This window comes from Chrysochloris asiatica, unplaced genomic scaffold, assembly GCF_000296735.1.
Source record: "Chrysochloris asiatica unplaced genomic scaffold, ChrAsi1.0 scaffold00118, whole genome shotgun sequence".
In the NCBI taxonomy this organism is placed as follows: domain Eukaryota; kingdom Metazoa; phylum Chordata; class Mammalia; order Afrosoricida; family Chrysochloridae; genus Chrysochloris; species Chrysochloris asiatica.
In genome coordinates, this window is record NW_006408636.1 from 3,616,085 (window position 1) to 3,622,809 (window position 6,725).

General features: G+C 40.0%; 1 pseudogene; it reads right to left on the minus strand.

Moving 5' to 3' along the window:
• Positions 1 to 3,886: 3,886 nt before the first annotated feature.
• On the minus strand, positions 3,887 to 5,728 carry LOC102816253 (annotated as a pseudogene).
• Between the last annotated feature and the right edge of the window lie 997 nt (positions 5,729 to 6,725).

A 6,725-nucleotide genomic window follows, 5' to 3' on the forward strand; every position in this document is an offset into this window, starting at 1 on the left:
TCCAGTAAGCAAGATTGTGTCACCTACATATTGCAGGTTGTTAATAAGTCTTCCAGTCATCTGGATGCGACGTTCTTCTTCATATAATTCAGTTTCTCAGATTATTTGCTCAGTAAACAGGCTGAATAAATATGGTGAAAGGATACAACCCTGGTGCCCACCTTTCCTGATTTTAAACTACTCAGTATCCCTTTATTTTGTACTAACAATTACCTCTTGGTCTATGTACAGATTCCTAATGAGCATCATTAAATGTTCTGGAATATGCATTCTTTGCATAGTTCATTATGATCCACAAAATTGAAGGTCTTTGCACAATCAATAAAATACAAATCAACATATTTCTGGTATTCTCTACTTTCAGTCATGATCCACTTTCCATGTCCTCTTCTGAATCCAAATTTAATTTTCTACAGTTCTGTCTCCATGTGCTGCTGCAACCACTGTTGAATTATCTTCAGCAAAATATCACTTGCACATGATATTAATGATATTGATCAATGGCTTCTGCATTCTGTTGGGAAGTCTTTCTTTGGAATGGGCACACATATGGAGCCTTTCCAATTGGTTTGCCAGGTAACAATGTTGCAAATTTCTTGGCATTGATGAGTGAGCATTGCATGAGTTTGCTAAAATATCTCAATTGATATTCTATCTATTTCTGGAACCTTGTTGTTCACTAATACCTTCAATATAACTTGGATTTCTTCCTTTAATACCATCATTTCTTGATCATATGCTCCCTCTTGAAATTGACAAATTCTATTTGGGACAGTGGCTCTGTATATTCTTTTCACCTTCGTGGGATTTTGTTTGTTTGTTTGTTTTTTTCTTTTTTCCTTCCATCTTCTTTTGATGCTTCTTGCATCATTCAATATTTTGCCCATAGAATCCTTCAGTATTGAAACTTACGGTTTGAATTTTTTCTTCTTCAGTTTTTCAGCTTGAGAAATTCTGAGCAAGTTCTTCTTTATTGACTTTCTAATGCTAGTTCTTTTCACTTATCATTGTAATATTTTACTTTGTCTTCTTGAACTACCCCTTAAAATTTTCTTCTAAGCTTTTTATTTCATCATTTCTTCCTGTCACTTTAGCCTTTAGCTAATCTGTATTTAAGAGTTAAGTTTCAGAGTCTCTTCTGACATCTATTTTGGTCTTTACTTGCTTGTCTGTATTTTTTTTTTTAATGTTTTATTGTGAATTATGTGGTAGTTTAAATGGGAGAACAGAAGCTTTATATTCATCCTATCATATATCATTTCATTGTTATGGTTACAATCCTCTCCATGCATCCATCAACCAACCAAAAGGTAAACACTGCAAGCCTGCCCCTTGGTCATCAACACACATCCCCTCTCTGTCACTGGGTCTAAAGTCTCAGGCTGTTCCATCTTGCCACCTCTTAGTCTCTGCTTACATCTCAAGTGTCACTGCTTCTCTGGATAGGGTCTTGCTCTCCGGTCTTCTCCCTTGATGGTCCCAGGGACCTTCGCTCTTAGACTGCAAGGTCAATCACTCGGCTCCTTTGCTACAAAACGTCTACCTTTACATTTCCAACCCTCACAATCAGTCTTGATAACAATTATTCACTAGTGTATCACAAGAGACCTATCTCCATCTCCTTTCATCAGCCCTCCCCAGACAGCTTGTATACTACTCAGAGGAGATTCTACTTAATCCAGTCACTTCTTGCCTTTATAACGCACCCTCCCCCCCATTTTGGGTAGCCAATGTCCAAGTTGCCCATCCCTGTCTACTCTGTATATGGAGGGGCTGGGGATGATCCTCTCTCTAAAGATTTGTTCCCTCTTTTGAGCTACTGCATCCATAGGTGTAGGTCAAGTTCATCAAATTGTATCACATTACTCTTTTATTCCTATTCTTTCTTCTTCTAGCTGAGCTCTGATCATCAGCAATTGAAGCCAGGTCAAGTGGATATTATCTGCTAGTGTGGGTGTTCTTAAGCATATGCCCTCCCTTCTTTCCAGCTGGATGCTTCACTCTCCACTCTAGTCATCTGTGGCTATGTCACTGACTCTGGGCTCAAGAGTCCCCAGGTCTTGCCACACTGCTGGCAGGTCTCTACCCAGGTTCATAGACATCTATTGAATGTTTTAGAGCTTAGCTCACAGCTTCATTGCTGCATTTCCCTTACCTCCCCTTATAGGTGACGAATGTGGTCACCAATCAGAGTGTGTAATCCCATTGATTGTTAAAAGGGGGTTTGCCCTGAGGGGAGCCGACCACTTGCCTTGATGTCTCCTGGGTGAGCAACTTGCTTGTTCTTGTAGTAATCAGTCGGACTGCCTATATTGTTTTGTATTTTTCATGTCGGTCTTTCTTTCAAGAAGTATCTTCTATTCTTCTAACCACTCCAGGTTGGTCTGCTTGTCCTTTCAAGTGGAAATTTCCTACCTCAGAAGATTCTGGATGGGGTTCAGGATTCCACCGATGGTCTAATGTAATGCTCTGCAGGAAGCCTCTTTAACTGGGCATGCTGTAACCTCATTTTAGGTATTCCAATGAGTTTTGGCAGAAGATGAACTTACAAGCTTTCTATGGTGATATTTCTGGCTATTCCTTTCTCTCCCCCTCAAGTGTCTATTTTATAATGGTATGCCACGGAAACGAAGATTCAAAAGACAACCAAACATCTTAACATTATTTGCTCCCTTTTGCCCGTTCCAACCATGTCTCAATCCCTGTATCCCAGAGCCCTGTTGTTCCAAGTTTGTGCATACATCATTATTTACTTCTGTCCCACTTAGCCCATGCAAACCTGCCTAATTGTTTTACTGTCCGATTCTTCTTCCATTCCTCTCCTCCTTCTTGTGTATTGCCTCCCGCCCTAGCACTCAAACGATCCTGTTTCTATTCCCTACCCTGTGCTCCACCTTTCCCTCACTCCCCTCACCTGACCCCCACATCCCGATAACCAGCAAAGAATCCTCTCCCACCTTTTAGTATGGGTTCTTTTTCTTAGTCTTTTACAAAAGTGGCCCTACACAGTATTTAACCTTTTGTGACAGACTAATTTCACTCAACATAATGTCCTCAAAGTTCATCCATGTTATGCGGTGGCTTGCAGCTTCCTTGTGATTCTTCAAGTTAGCATAATATTCCATTATTTGTATGTATCACAGTTTGTTTATCCATTCTTCAGTTGATGGGCACTTTGGCTGTCTCCATCTTTTTGCTATTGTAAATAGTGCTGCTATGAACATTGGTGTGCATATATCTACTCATGTTATGGCTCATATTTCTTGTGGGTAAATACCAAGTAGAGGAATTGCTGGATCATAAGGTATTTCTATTTCCAACCTTCTGAGGAAGCGCCATATTGCTTTCCAGAGAGGTTGGAACATTTTGCAATCCCACCAGCAATGCAGGAGTGTCCCAGTGTCTCATTCTTGTTTTGATTTGCATCTCTATAATGGCTTGTGATCATGAATATTTCTTCATATGTTTGTTGGCTGCCTGCATCTCCTCCTTGGTGAAATGTTTGTTCATGTCCTGTGCTTATTTTTTAATTGGGTTATTTGTCTTTTTCTTATAGTGGTGTTGTAGTTTCCTATATATTTTAGAAATGAGTCCCTTTTCTGATGTGTTATTGCAAAATATTAAAAGATTTTTCCCCCTTCTGTGGGTTCCCACTTTACTCTTCTTTTTTTTTTTTTTTTTTTGGCTGGATAGTGTATTTTGTTGACGGTACATGGCAAGACTGGGTTCTCTAAGCCCCTCCACTTCTCCAAGGGGTCTGGATGGAAACTGAGGATGGGAGCTTCTCAGTGTGTAGGGGGATTAGAGTTGGGGTAAGGACTCCCAGCAGCTGAGGGCCTCTTTCTTCCTTTAGTGCTGTTGCTAGGGCTGGTGGTCCAGGGGACTCTTATTCTTTGGAAGCCATGTGGACCATAAGATCCACCACCCTGTCGCTATAGCCAAATTCATTGTCATACAAGTAAATGGGCTTGACAAAGTGGTTGTTGACGGCAATGCCAGCCCCAGCATCAAAGTTGGAAGAGTGGGTGTCACTGTTAAAGTCACAGGAGATGACTTGGTCTTCAGTATAACCCAGGATGCCTTTTAGGGGTCCATCTGATGCCTGTTTCACCACCTTCTTGATGTCATCATATTTGGCAGCTTTCTCCATGTGGCAGGTCAGGTGCACACCAGACACGTTAGGAGTGGGGACACAGACAGCCATGTCAGTGAGTTTCCCATTCAGTTCAGGGATGACCTAGCCCTTGGCAGCACCGGTAGATGCAAGGATGATGTTCTGGACAGCCCCATGGCCATCAAGCCACAGTTTTCCAGAGGGGCCATCCACAGTCTTCTGGGTAGCAGTGATGGCATGGACTGTGGTCATGATTCCCTCCATGATGCCAAAATTGTCATGGATGACCTTGGCCAGGGGGCCCAAACAGTTGGTGGTAGAGGAGGCATTGCTGACAATCTTGAGAGAGTTGTCATACTTCTTATGGTTCATGCCCATCACAAACATAGGGGTATCAGCAGAAGGGGCAGAGATGATTACCCTTTTGGCACGACCCTTCAAGTGAGCCCCAGCCTTTTCCAAGGTTGTGAAGACACCAGTGGACTCTACAACATATTCAGCACCAGCATCATCCCACTTGATGTTGCCAGGATCTCACTCATGGAAGATAGAGATGGGCTTTCCATTGATGATAAGTTTCCTGTTCTCAGCTTTGACAGTGTCATTGAACTTTCCATGGGTGGAATCATACTGGAACATGTATAACATGTAGTTGAGGTCAATGAAGGGGTCATTGCTGGCAACAAGGTCTACTTTGCCAGAGTTAACAGCAGCCCTGGTGAACAGGTGCCCAATATGGCAAAATCTGTTATTTCTGGTTCCCTATTTTCAATCTTGTAAATTTTTTTTCTTACTTTAAATATTTTGATTTCTGGATTGAATTCTGTGTGCTATTGTCATATATTATAATCTTACATTGTTGTCTGCTGCTGTTGGTTCTCAAGCAAAAGAACACCCACTACCATTTTTTCTAGAGTTGGTCTGGTCATTACAAATTCCTTTGATTTCTGTTTATCAGATAATGTACTAATTTCTCCATATTTGAGGGACAGTTTTGCTGGGTATATGATTCTTGGTTGGCAATATTTTTCCTTCAGAGTTTTGTATATGTCATTCCATTGCCTTCTTACCTGCCTGGTTTCTGTTGAGAAATCAGAGCTTAATATTACTGGTTCTCCTTTGTAGATAACATTTTGTTTTTCCTGATCTGCTCTCAGGATTCTTTCCTTGTCTTTGATTTTGGAAAGTTTGATAATGATATGTCTTGGTGATTTTCTTTTGAGATCTAACCTTTTAGGGATTAATTCTGCTTCTTGTATGCTTATCTTCTTGTCTTTCATGATGTTAGGGAAGTTTTCTTCCAACAACTCTTCTACAATTTTCTCTGTGCTTGTCTCCTCCTATTATGGATTTCCAATCACCTACGGACACTGGCAGTGATCTCTCTGTTTCAGAAGTGACTGAAGCGGGATGTGTAAATTAAAGTTTTCATGAAGACTTCTGAAAGTCCTTTTCATCCTCTACACTCTCATTCTGTTGTTTTCGATGCTCTAGAAGTATATGAACTTCTGAATTTAGAAGTGTCTCAGCTGTTTCAATCTCTTTGGGAAAAATCAACTGTGAGGTGTTCTCATCTACATCTCTGGCCCACGGATCACTGCCACCAGCAGCCATCTCAGGACACAGTACTACATGCTGGATGCCACCGGAAGTATCATTTTCTTTCTTAGTGACCTCTTTCCCTGGTTTTAGTATGAGGGTTATGCTTGCTTCATAAAATGTACTAGGAAGTTTTCCATCTTCCTCTATCTTCTGGAATAATTTGAGTAGAAATGGTGACAGCTCTTCCCTGAATGTTTGGTAGAACTCACCAGTGAAGCCATTTGGGTCTGGACTAATTTTGGATGGGAATTTTTTGATGACCTAAGCAATTTCTTCTTTTGTTATGGGTCTGTTCAGGTTTTCTACTTCACTGTATGTTAGTTTAGGTAGGTTGTGTTTTTCTAAAAATTAATTCATCTCTTCTAAGTTTTCAAATTTGTTATAGTACAACTTCTCATAGTATTCTGTTACTATCTTTTTGATTTCCTTTGGTTCTGTTGTGACATCACCCATGTGGTTGCTAATACATGTTATTTGTGTCTTCTCCATCTTTTCTTTTGTTGTCAATTTAGGTAATTCTTTCAAAGAACCAGCTTCTGGTCCTATTGATTGTTTCTATATTTTTTTCTGTTTTCTATCTCATTTATTTCTGCTCTAAACTTTATTATTTCTTTTCTTTTGGTGGCTGTGGGTTCCCTCTGTTGTAGATGCTGTGTTAATGTGTTAATTTTGGTTCTTTATTGTTTTGGGATGTGTGCATTTACTGCAATAAATTGTCCTTTCAGCACCACTTAAGCCATGTCCCAAAGATTTTAATATGTTGTGTTTTCATTCTCATTTGTTTCTAGGAACTTTGTGAGTTCACGTATAATTTCTTGTACTATCTATTTGCTTTTTAGCAGGGTGTCATTAGGTTTCCATGTATTTTACTTTATTTCCTTGGTCTTCTTATTGTTGATTTCTAATTTAATAATATTGTGGTCTAAGAAAATGCTTTGTACTATATTGATATTTTTTAATTCATGGAGATTTGTTTTCTGGCCTAAGACATGGTGCATGCTGGAGAATG